The 12,199-nt window shown below is 41.3% G+C and overlaps 1 protein-coding gene across 7 annotated transcripts in view; it reads left to right on the top strand.

The window, feature by feature from the left end:
- Positions 1–12,199, top strand: part of STARD13 (StAR related lipid transfer domain containing 13) — a 404,789-nt gene that overhangs the window by 232,242 nt on the left and 160,348 nt on the right. Inside the window, exon 1 of one of the 7 annotated variants that reach the window (XM_041766448.1) lies at positions 391–657. The exons of the other annotated variants lie outside the window; for them this stretch is intronic. The gene's annotated coding sequence lies outside the window, so the exon portion shown is untranslated. Of the gene's footprint in view, positions 1–390; positions 658–12,199 lie in introns of those variants that run through there. 7 annotated transcript variants of the gene reach the window in all.

Genomic DNA, 12,199 nt, shown 5'->3' with positions numbered 1-12,199 from the left:
AAGGAACAATATCATTAAATGAAGACTAAATTATACACTTTCTACTAAGCTTACTAAGGCAGGCATATATACTGCCACATTTTTGTGTCTTCAAAAAGTCTCACAAAATGTAAAACAAAGTTGGGGTTTTGTTTGTTTTGGTTTGGTTTTTGTTTTTTCGGTGTTTTTTTTTTTTTCTTTTATCTTGAACTGTAATGAAATCTATTCCCTTTCCCAAATGTAGTTTCCTTTGCTTCATTTACTTAGTAACATCAGTTTGCTTAGTAATGAAGGTATAAGAGTTATTCTCAGTTGCTCTGCACTGATCTGAAATGTTGGGTTTAGGCCAAGTTTCAACTCATATAGATAAACAGCACAGCCCCTTCATCCCCACCTCCAGGCAAATTAAGAGACCATCCTGGACAGGAAGTGCTCCTGGCTCCTGGAACCGCTGGATAGGAAACTCTAAAGCTGAGAGACAGCAGCAGAGCTGCAGGAAGGGGACTGTGCTCCAACAGAGATAGACCAGAATGAAAAGCCAGGGAGATGACCAGATGGGGGACTGAGACTAAGGCTCAAGACAAGCATCACCAACCAGTAGTCAAGTTAGATCTCAGAGCCTGATGGATGAATCGATGATGTCTGAATCCCCCTCCCAAGTTGTGATTTTCTAAACTGGTAAGTTAACTTTGAGGTTTTTGTTAATTTTGTAGGCATTTTCCCATATTAAATGATCTTTGTGTGGAAGAGTTAAAAGGAACACTGTACCATGTAGATAAACTTTCTGATGCCCAGTTAGCAATGTAAAAACTCAGCACCCTTTTTCAAACTAATTCAAACAGATTATTTAAGAAACTTCCATTGTCTGGTTCCTCCAGGATTTCATTCCTTTGAATTGAGGAATAATCTTCAACATTGTTAAATTCCTCAGCTAGAAAAGACTGCATTTGAATGTGATCATTAGCTTTTGCTGAAATTTGTTCTTACAGAGTTGAATGGATTAAATACACATGGATTCTTTTTGCTTTATTTACGTCTGGAGTATGTATAGTCTTAAGAGGCTCCGTGTCGGAAATCCCTCCACAAAGATAGAAATATTAACTAGCTTTGTACATCATAACTTAAGTGTTAAACTTTGTAAAAAGACTTGTTTGATAGGATAAAATATTTAATGTCTGGATATGATATCGTGGAAACCCTGAAAAACTATTATAACAGTAAGTTCTTAACTGGTATGTTGCATGACAGTTTAAGGAACAATCCAATATGCATTATCTTTTTAAAGACCTGTGTAAAATGGTATTAGGACCTTGGATTAGGAGGCTTTGCCACCTAGAATCTTTCAGAGACCTGACCAATGTATATGCAAGTTTCTCCACTTTGAAATGTTTCCAGGCTTGTTTTCCTGAGTCATTCCTTTGGATGCAGATTTTCACTTGGTGGTGGTGTGTGGAACAGCACATCGCCTTGAGTGGCTAGAGAAGCAGAGACTTGCTTGCTAGAATAAGGAAACTTGGCAGGGAGCAGTGCGTTCATTAAACATTAACTAATGGGTAGAATAGAGATGGTTCAGGAGCCAGTTTTTTCCTTTCCCTCCTCCTCTGAGAGTAAAGTCATTTCCTCACCCCCAACTTTACACCTCAGTTTCTGATTAAGCCATCCCATTCCTGGCTCCCCTTGAGGCTTCTCCGGTCAGTCTGTCTCTTCCTCCTACCTTTGGCTACCCTAGCAGGGCTGACCCGGACCCTGGCATCTTCTGTTCTTTGAGGCTTACTGATTTGTTCCAGAATGTAAGAATGACATGTATGTGAGACCAGCTCTTTTCAGCTCACTAATCGTCAGGCATGCCCCCTGCAGGCTGCGGGAATCGGTACAGCCGTGCCTGGGGGTGCCAGAGCCCTGCCTCTGGGCCCAGGGAGAAAATTTCCACTGACTCACCCAAGTGAAAAGAAAAATGAGACTCAGGGTCGGTCATGGAGAAGCAGGTTGTCAATAGAGTTTACTAGCGTTTCTATGCATTTACATACAAGATTTGGGTCTGGGGATGGCAATTGGGCTTTTTATAAATTTTACAACACCTATTTTTGGTTTTGAAACATTTACAACCTTTTAAAAATAGTAACACTATCTGTAGCTACTTCTATTGAGGGCTCGCTATTATGCACCCTGGACTATTTTTCACCACTACATGTATTGGCGTTTGATTTAGTTTTCAGCAAGACCTGAAAGTTAAGTTTGCTCCTCTGGAAAATAAATACAGTAAGGCCTAGTGCTTAAGGTTTTAGTATATTTCTCTTCCAGATGAGTAAACAAAGACTTAGAGAGTCAAATAACTTTCCCAAAGTCTCCCAGCAAGTAGGTGGCAGAGGTGGGCTTTGAACTGGAGTCTGTATGACCCAGGAGCCCACATTATTCACCATTGTGCAACCCTGTCACACTCATAATTAGAGGTAGTCGTGGTCTGCTTGGAACCAAAGAAGGTTGTTCATTTTGTTTTTTTTTCCATCATTTGAGGCCTGGTTGGTCCTCTGTTCGTCACCCGCCCTTCAAATTGTTGAGGACTCCACTGTGCCGTGAAGACCAGCAGCAAGTCTGAGCCACCATCCTGTATCCTAACTACCCCTGCCACCGGCCTGAGCGTGGCTGCTCTTTATCAAGAATGCTCTGTCCAAAGTAAATGTCAAGGCTGCTGCCTTTGACATTCCAGCCTTTGGCAAGGAATCCAGCATGGTTAGGTAGGAACAAGCATAATAATGGGAAAGAGCAGATTCCTCCACCCCCCAGGGAAAAGTCATTTTCCTTAATTCTGATCCTGCAAAATGCTGCCCTTCCTAGAAAGTGCTGGAGGTGGAATGCTCACTGTCCTCCAAGCGTTCTCCAGGACTCCTAGGGCCCACCTAGCTCAGTGACCCCTATAACCTTCACACAGGGCCTTTGCAGACACCAAGCCAGGAGGGAGTTAAGTCAAACCTATGCTGTTCTCTGGATCCTAAATCTCAAATTCAGCAGCTCTGTAGTGGAAGGAAAGCAAGTATTAACCCAGGGTCTCTGTTTCTGGAGAGAAGTCCTGTATGGAGATTTTTTTCCCCCCAGCTTTTGCAATTTGACCTCCATCACAGCCAAGGTCCGTAGAGCAGAATAGTTGCATTTGTGCTCTGCACTCGTAGCTAGAGAACAGCAGCCAGTCAGAAGAAAATATCGATGTTCTGCCAACTTCTGCTGTTTGTGAAATTTTGCCAGAAGCAAAACAGGATCAAAAATAATAAACAGACCTCCTCCCTTGCTGCATGACTGCTATTTACATAAAGAGATGGATGAACTGACAGTGCTGTGTGAATGCTCAGGGAAGGGAAATCTTTAAGGAGAAAAAATTAATTTTTTGGTGCTTGGTTGCATATGGTTTGAGGTGTTCTCAAAAACTGGGTTTCCAGAGAGACAGCCCCCATAGCACAGATAGTGCTGTTTCTTCAGGGTAAGTGGACTAACCCATGGATAAAACAACTTGACACGTGAATTACATGCAACTCTAAAACCTCTGCAGGGAACATGAATCTTGAAAACTTAGGAACAGTGTGAGTCTCAAGTGGAATAGTGATGTTTCCAGGAGAAAGAGAAACTTGACCTATATAGTAGCTTCAGGGAGTTAGAAGGCAGGAGGCCTGGGTGCTGGGACACCTTTGTCCCAATTGGGTCACCCTAGATTATTTTATTTAACTTCTTTGTGCCTCAGTTTCTTCAACTGTCAAATGGGAATAATATTAGCTCCTACTTTTAGTCATATTACCAAGGAAAAAAGAATCGATGTGACGTCAATTCAAATGGAAGGATGCTCAGGATGCCTGGGTGGCTTAGGGATTGAGCGTCTGCCTTTGGCTCAGGGTGTGATCCTAGGTCCGGAGGATCCAGTCTTCCAGTCCCACATTGGGCTCCTGCAGGGAGCCTGCTTCTGCCTCTGCCTGTGTCTCTGCCTCTCTCTCTCTCTGTGTCTCTCATAAATAAATAAAACCTTAAAAATAACAACAGCAACAACAAATGGAAGGATGCTCAATTCTGGGGTGGCTAAGCAATGCTGTGGTGAACCTGATAGGGATCACTGGACTGGTTCAAACACAGGAGTCACGCAAAGCAAGACCTAGCTCTTTATCCTCAGTTGGACACAAAGCATCACCATACTTGCTTTCTCTTCCTTGAATAATAATAATTCATGTCACTCCTCAAGGATATGGGAATAAGGAACTACTCTGTGGTTTTATTAATTGGTTCTCAAATGGACAAAGTCTACTACTAGCTTTTAATTTCATTTTATGTTTTCTTTTTATGCATTTGATGTGCTAGGAATGAATCTGTATCATTAAGTAGGGTCATTTGAAACTCTAGTTTGCTCCTGTATTTTTCTTTCATTCTGAGATGTCAAGAATTTTTCTCTCTCTTTTTACTTAGGGAACGAATGTCATTTCACCCTTAGTGAGTAATTTCCCATAATCATGATCAGCATAAAACCTTTTAAAGTGAAAGGATATTGTGCCATAGATTCAGGGACATTGACAAATTGGAGTGTCATAAATCATATGCTTTCAAGCTGATGAATTTCCAGTATAAATTGGGCTTCCTGTCTAAGACTAATATTTCATGCGGATAGTTAAGCCCTTTAGGGCAGGATACCCTGCTGGGGCTACTTAGTTGGAGGCCTACAGGAGCTCATTGTGGTCATGGCAGATTTGTCTAAGTCTGAGGAGGTGGAATGAAGCCCAATGAGATGGTACCCAAATTATCTGATGAAGAAAAGATGTGCCCCATGCTCTCCTACCTCCTTGCCTGGCACAGCCTGGACTAGAAAGGCATAGGAAACTAGGGTAAAAAGTGAAAGGAATACATACTTTATAAAATCTCCTTTCAAAACGTTTGGATTTTGTTTGATAATTTTGATATCAGTTTAGTTTTTTGTTTTAAATGTTTGAGCTTGCTGCTGCTGCTGGATTCCAGGAGAAAGGGCAGTTGCTGAGCTAAAACTTGTGTGAAAATCTTTGAAAATTGCTAAGCACTCTGTACACTTGGTTATTCTCTGGAAAGGCTAGGTGTCTTAAATGAAGTGGAATTTGTAGGGGGGAACGTAGGTGAAGAGAAGCAAGGAGCTTGTTTGATGGAGAAGTATCCCAGCACATGGATGGCTTGCCGAAAATCTCTTGCTTCAACAAAAACAGAACCCTAAGACTCTTTTCACTCCTTTCTTGCACATGAGGGCAAGACTGGCTTCTCTCCGCCCCCACACAGATATGTGATGCTCTGAGTTTCCCTGCAGCTTTTGGCTTTAGCAGAACACATTTCTTGTTTATAGCTGGCTGTGCTCAATGATCAGTCATTTAAATAAATTACCATGTTCTGTGATTGATGTTAATAATTTGACATGGGAGTTATGAAGCCTTCAGATCCTTAATTTATCAGAGAAAGAATCTTTCAGACATATTTTTCTTTAGCTCTGGGAGGCTGTGCTTTTTCTGAAACTTGTAGATACAGTGTGCATTGTAGCTTATAGATGTAGTGTGCATTGCACAACAGCAAGAGCTTCATTGTTTTCTGGACCTGAGTTCAATTCCTAGTTCAAGCACTGATTAGGTGTGTGATCTTGAGCAGATTCTATGGCTTCTGTGAGCCTGTTTCCTCATATAATGTGGGAAAAATAATAATATCTACTGCCTGCAGTTGTGGTAGAACGAAGTGTGGTTGCACATGCAGAGTGCTTAGCATGGAGCCAAACACTTACTCAGGGTGCAGTGTGCCTTAATCTAAAAAAGAAACACAGAAGGACATTACAAATCAGCAACATAGCTCCATGCTATGGATTAACTGCTTGTGGGGAAGATTAAAAATACCTAGGTTTGGAGAATCACATAAAGTGGAAGCTAAGGAAGGGCCATAATCATAGCGGATCTGAAATTAGAATGTCTGCAGTTTCATCAGTGGAGAAAAAGTCTGACGGGGCCAGTTGGAAACTATGCCATTTTATTTTATTTTATTTTTTTTAAATAATCTTTTTTTTTTAATTTTTATTTATGATAGTCACAGAGAGAAAGAGAGAGAGAGGCAGAGACACAGGCAGAGGGAGAAACAGGCTCCATGCACCCGGAGCCCGATGTGGGATTCGATCCCGGGTCTCCAGGATCGCGCCCTGGGCCAAAGGCAGGCGCCAAACCGCTGCGCCACCCAGGGATCCCTACTATGCCATTTTAAATGAAGATTTTCCTAACCAAATGGAATTTAACTCTAAAAGCAGAAAGCTGTGAAATTCGAGTTATAAGAGATAATATTTTTAGTCCTTAAATGAATGAGACCAACCCCCGTAAATCCAGGATATGAACTTCCCCTCTGGCATCAAGTTGATGGAAACATACGTCTTGATCTTTTGAGTCTAACCTCCCCAAATGAAGCACTGTATCTTTAAAACATTTGCCTTAGCAGTGCCGTCATTTGGGAGCTAATAATATATCCCCCACACTACTGTCTTAAATTAGGTGAGATAAGCGCAAAGGAAGCCTGATATCCTGCCTTCACCCCACCCTCAAGTCTGCAGGCTGCTCTAAAGCCTAGAGGAAAAGAGATAGCACAGGTAATGGACAAGATATCTTCAAAGCCTAGAATCTTCTTGACTTCTTTCCAAAGACTGCCTTTAAAATCTTTAGTTTTTACCAAGTTTTGCTAAACTCAAAACACTGAACCTCAACTTCATTGCAACCCACTCACTGGCTTCCAGAAAATGAAGTGCATTCATTGGAGGAATAGTCATTCCCTAACTCACGGAATCACTTCCAGAGGGCCAGCTCTGTGCCAGGTGCTGTGAGCTCTTTGGGATATAATAATACATTAAAACACGACCCATGACACAATGTAACAGGTGTGCTTTAAGCAGGTGCCACAGAGTTTTGTAGGTACGGAGATGGGCATCTGTGCAGGGAAAGTGGAGGCACAACGAAAGGAGTCTTGTTCTAACTCTAGCTATTGATTTGTTGTTGTTCTAGTGTTTTGTTGTTTTCTTGCTTCAGCTTTTATTCCTGTAGCAGAAAGCATCCATGCCTGGGGTTACTGGAGGTAATTCCCCCCCCCCTTTTTTAAAGATTTTATTTATTTGAGAGAGAGAGAAGAGAGAGAGAAAGAGAGAGGGAGTGCACACAAGCAGGGGGAGGGGCAGAAGGAGAAAGAGAGAGGTAGAAGCAGACTCCCTACTGAGCAGGGAGCCTGACATGGGGCTTCATCCCAGGACCCTGAGATCATGACCAGAGCCGAAGTCAGGTGCTTAACCAACTGAGCCATCCAGGTGCCCTGGAGGTGGTTCTTATTTAACTGTCTGGGGAACCCTAGGTTTAAGGCTTCATCAGTTTTTCCCCCATCGGTTTGCTGTGGGTCTTTAGAATCTGAATAAATGTGCTCCAGCCATCCAGGAACACGGAACTCTCTCTTTCTGGTGAAAAGTACATTCTTGTTCTCCTCAGTCTTTCAAAGTAAGGGCCCATCATCTACAGAGAGCTTACCTCTGTGCTAATACTGCTACACAGGCTATATTTTGGAAACAAATATGTGATTTGGTTTGTTGTTTATTTTTTTTGCATCAACTTATGCCAGTGGAGAACCTAACACAGTCAATATTTCAACAAATGTCTATTCAAAGTCAATTATGTACAAGATCTTTGCTGATGTTATATATGTGAAAAATCATATAAAAAATCACCACCTTCAGGGAGATTACAATTAAGTGAGATAAGATATAGAAATAGTCATTAATGTCAGCAATTCAAGAGAATACATGGTTTGCTGACTAACAGGCTGTCAAAACGTAGTTGTCCAGAAGAGGACATGGTCAGTGGGGTAGTAAGGTACAGAAATAAGATTGTTGGGCCCAAGCTATGGATAATGGCTGTATTTCCTCTGAACAAAAATCAGAGTGAGTTATTCTAAGTAAGGCAACAGAATGAGTTGAAACTATGATTTAAGTAATTACAAATGTCATTCAAATCTGGTGAATTAGAGGGTGGTAGGACATGTAGACAGTAAGGCTGAAAAAGTTGTTTGAGGCCAAACAGCAGTGAGTTTGAAATTTATGTTATAGGTAATGATGAGTTACTGAGGGCCTTTGAGTAGAAAAGAAATAGGATGAAGACAGTAGTTTAGAAAGATGAAGGGATGAATGTGGGTTTGAAGTGGTCAGACCGATGAGAGAGAAAGAGAAACAGTCATTGAGCATGTGTTCTGTCCGGGCCTTAAGTATGACAAAAGTTATCTCACTGAATCCTCATAATTATAGGTAGCATTTATATTTCCACTTTAAAGATTAAGAAATGGAGGCCCAGGAAGGTTAAAATAACTTATTCAAGTTAAACCCAAATAATTAGCAGAACCGGGAATTGAACCCAGGGCTATCTGATTCTGAGTCTATATTCTTCTGTAGCTCAAGACTTCTCCTATATTTGTTGTCGCTGTTGTTATGGTGACTACCCCCTAAAGATATCCTAAGGGATGAAGATTTTTAACTGTGGTGATAAAGAAATGATAAATACAGGATTTAGTTCCATAACTTCTCAGAATGGCAAAATATTTATATGCTCTATAAAATTTTAATGTTTCCAATTATTAATTTATCTCTTCATGCTTTTTTTCCACGTACTATGATAAGAATCCATTAATTTGAATTTGGTACTGTACCTTCTACTAGAGATTGTCATTCCACTTAGAGACTTCTACCCAGTGATTTGTGTTCTCGGAAAGTCTTATTCAGTAAATTTGGTTCACTGTACAACAGAAGTTTCACTGTATTGTAATTAAATTAGTTGATGGAACTCTACATGTTTCCTCTGCTTAAGGCATGACCCCTTTAAACATTTATTGGTAAGGAATAAGTAAAACCAAATACTAATATTAAATGAATTTAGTATGTGTGGTAAGAAGATTTGAATTTGAAGCCCATAGACAATTACCGGTTAGCTTGAAGGATCTTTTTTTTTTTTTTTTTTAAAAGGCTTTTCTAAGAGGACTATGTACCCAAATACAAATATAATTTAGTGCCTGATTTGAGAAATGTGAATAAACCAAAACGGTAGTTAAATTGGGCCAATTGGCTGAAATAGTTTGAAACTATAAGATTAATTTGTAGAGAAACTCAATAAACAAATATCCCTATAGGACACTCGTTCTTGTTGTTTATACCATATTCTTAAACAGCCAGTCATTATTTTATCAAGAAAGAGAATTTTAAATGTGAATTCTTCCAGAAGTAATTTAAAGATGTTTAAATATTTTATGAAGTATGAAATTGCACATATTTGCCTGAGGCAGATGCCCCACTGGTATTGAATAAAAAACAATCATATAGTATTTTAAAAGAGCTATTAATATAAAGTTTTACTTCTCTGCTTGAATTGTGGTTCATATTCTGAATCTAGCCGCAGGTTAAATCCCAATTAAATGAGGTGATGCAAGAGCCTCCAGGAGACAGGGTTTATGTGGTTCAAGGGAAGAAGCCATGTAGGAGAATTGGCTCACCCAGGCATTGCACAAATGATACTGAATTATCCACCACACTTTTTAGCACCCCTGCACACATTCTACTCTTTTCCCACACACTCTAGTGTCATGACTCCCGCTTAGAAAATAATTTTTCATTATTTCCCTCAAGTCCAATTCACTTTTATCTTTCTTTATCAAGATGGTTCCCTCTGTAGATCAAGATGGGAAAAGGTCATGGTGAGTCAGGCAGTCTTTTCTCTTGGCAGCTCCTGGTCACACTTAACTCCTATGAGCTCTCCCGATAAGCAAAAACTAGAGGCCACTGCCCTATCTCTGGTCAATGTCAGGTTCTTCTCTAGGATAGGCTGTTCTTGACCCAATAATCAGTGCTTAAAGGTTCATGGCTTTTCAAGGAAGAGCTCTTCTTTCAATGTTCTCTCTTTCTTGTTGCCTCATTGTTGTTATTTTTTTTTTAAGATTTTCATTTATTTTATTCATGAGAGACACAGAGAGAGAGAGACAGAGAGACAGATACACAGGCAGAGGGAGAAGCAGGCTCCATGCAGGGAGCCCGACGTGGGACTCCATCCTGGGTCTCCAGGATCACACCCTGGGCTGCAGGCGGCGCTAAACCGCTGCGCCACCCAGGCTGCCCTGTTCTCTCTGTAATGTTCTTATATGTAAATCCCAAGTATCTCTTTCCTGTGTATCTAGCTGCTCTTTACATGGGTAGCATGAAAGAAATCACAACCTCTGCAATACCTATGTGTAAAAAAGACCTCTAGATACACTGGTGAGATGTGTGACCTTAAACTCCTCACCATGCCCAATGGCAGATGCATCCCTTGACTCTTTTGCATGTAACTTCCAACTGAGCTAATCCTACAAGACCCAAGTTCCCCAGTGAATACGTTCTTTGAGCAGCAGTGGTCAAAATTCATGCAGGTGTGTTCAGCTACTGTTGCTATGGAACAGTGCGTTCATACTTGCACCATTAAACATGAAACAACCATTGTTATGTTCATGGATCCCGTGGGTCAGGAATTTGGAAAAGATGCAGTGGAGATGGCTTGTCTCTGTTCCAAGATAATTGTGACTTGAGCTGGAAAAACCTGAAGGCTGGAGATGTCTCAGTGACTGGGCTCTAGAATCATCCAAAGCCCCATTCACTCCCAGGAATGGGCATTGACAGTGCCTGTCAGTGGGACCTGAGCAGAGGCTGCCAGCTGAAAACTCTGTGTCCTTTCTAAGTGGATGCCCAGCCTTCCTCACAGTATAGAGACTGCCTTCCAAGAGTGAACGAGGCAAGGTACATGACTTTTTATGACTAGTCTTGGAAATTATGTAGGGTCACTTTTGTTTATTCTGTTGGTCAACATAGTCATAAAGGTCTTCCAGGTTCAAGGGAAGAAGACGTTGATCCACTACTTTGGAGGAGGTCCAGAGAATTCACAGATATATTTTATAACAGCAACAAAATATGTTTAACACATTTGATAATTCTGGGTTTCTGCCATTCTTGCTGGCGTATAGCTGGCTCTCAACTGATTTTATTTGTCTTAATGGTACAGCTAGAATCATCATGCAATGTGATTTTGTCCCCAGGTGCAAAGAGATGCCTTGGTGACATTCCTAATTGCACCAATTCCTTGGCTGTGATTTTATGAATAGTAACAGGCATTGTTTTGCACAGATATTGCCATGCTTAAGCCCCATAACCCTCTGCAAAGGAGAATATATTCCCACCCCTACTCTTTGCCCAAGATTAGAATAAAATCCAGAATCCCCAACATTAGGGCTGGAGAAAGGTCTCCAAGTGAAGCCAAAAGGTTCTCAGTTTATACCAAACCCTGTTTTCCAGAGACAAGAATTATGAGTTATCTCATTAGTAATCACTCAGAGCTGTTTTCTTTACCTCTACCCTGAATCCATAGGTGTAGAATTAAAATTTATGGGTGCTGCTTTATTAAGAAAATAAAGAAGATGGGGTTTGTTTACAGCAGTGGTTCTCAAGCAGGGCAGTTTTATTCTCCAGGGGCAACTGGCAATATCTGGAGATATTTTGGATTGTCACAACTGGGTGGGGGGTGCTACTAGCTTTTCAGTAGATAGAAGCTAGGGATGCCACTACACATTCTGCCACACACAGGATAGCCCACCACACCAAAGAATGATCTGACCTGAAATGTCAGTACTGACACTGTTGGAAAATCCTACTTGACAGGAAGTTTTTTTAGTTCGCCTTAAGAAAATGGGAAAGCAGGGGCTCAGAGGAGATAAATGACTTGCTCAGGATCCCACAACTGGTAAGCAGTAGAGCAGGATTTAGGCAGCTATCTTGAAATCCTCTGTGTCATGTTCTTCTCTCCTTTTGATACTTCGGCTAGTCCTGCCACCTGCCTAGATAGAGAGAGAACTTGGAGGCGGAAGGGGTCTTTTTCACTCTTCTCATATCTTGGGCACTGGGAGGTCCACCACAGTGATCGTAATGAGCGTGAGTCATCACGAGGGACACCGGTGCTCCCTCATTTTCTTTAGGAGATGGGTTCAGTGCTCACACAGGCATAATTAGGACTCTGGGTTAAGGTGTGGGTGGGATTTGGGCTCTTACCTCTCAGAATGAGACTTATAAATAACATCTGAAGAACTGGCACACAGGGTGCTTGTGTGTGTGTGTGTGTGTGTGTGTGTGTGTGTGTGTTTGGGGGGGGCGTCTGGGAGTGTTGTG

The sequence above is a fragment of the Vulpes lagopus genome, chromosome 8, assembly GCF_018345385.1.
Source record: "Vulpes lagopus strain Blue_001 chromosome 8, ASM1834538v1, whole genome shotgun sequence".
Lineage (NCBI taxonomy): Eukaryota > Metazoa > Chordata > Mammalia > Carnivora > Canidae > Vulpes > Vulpes lagopus.
Note: the sequence above shows the minus strand (reverse complement) of the source record. Positions and strands in the feature narration are given on the sequence as shown.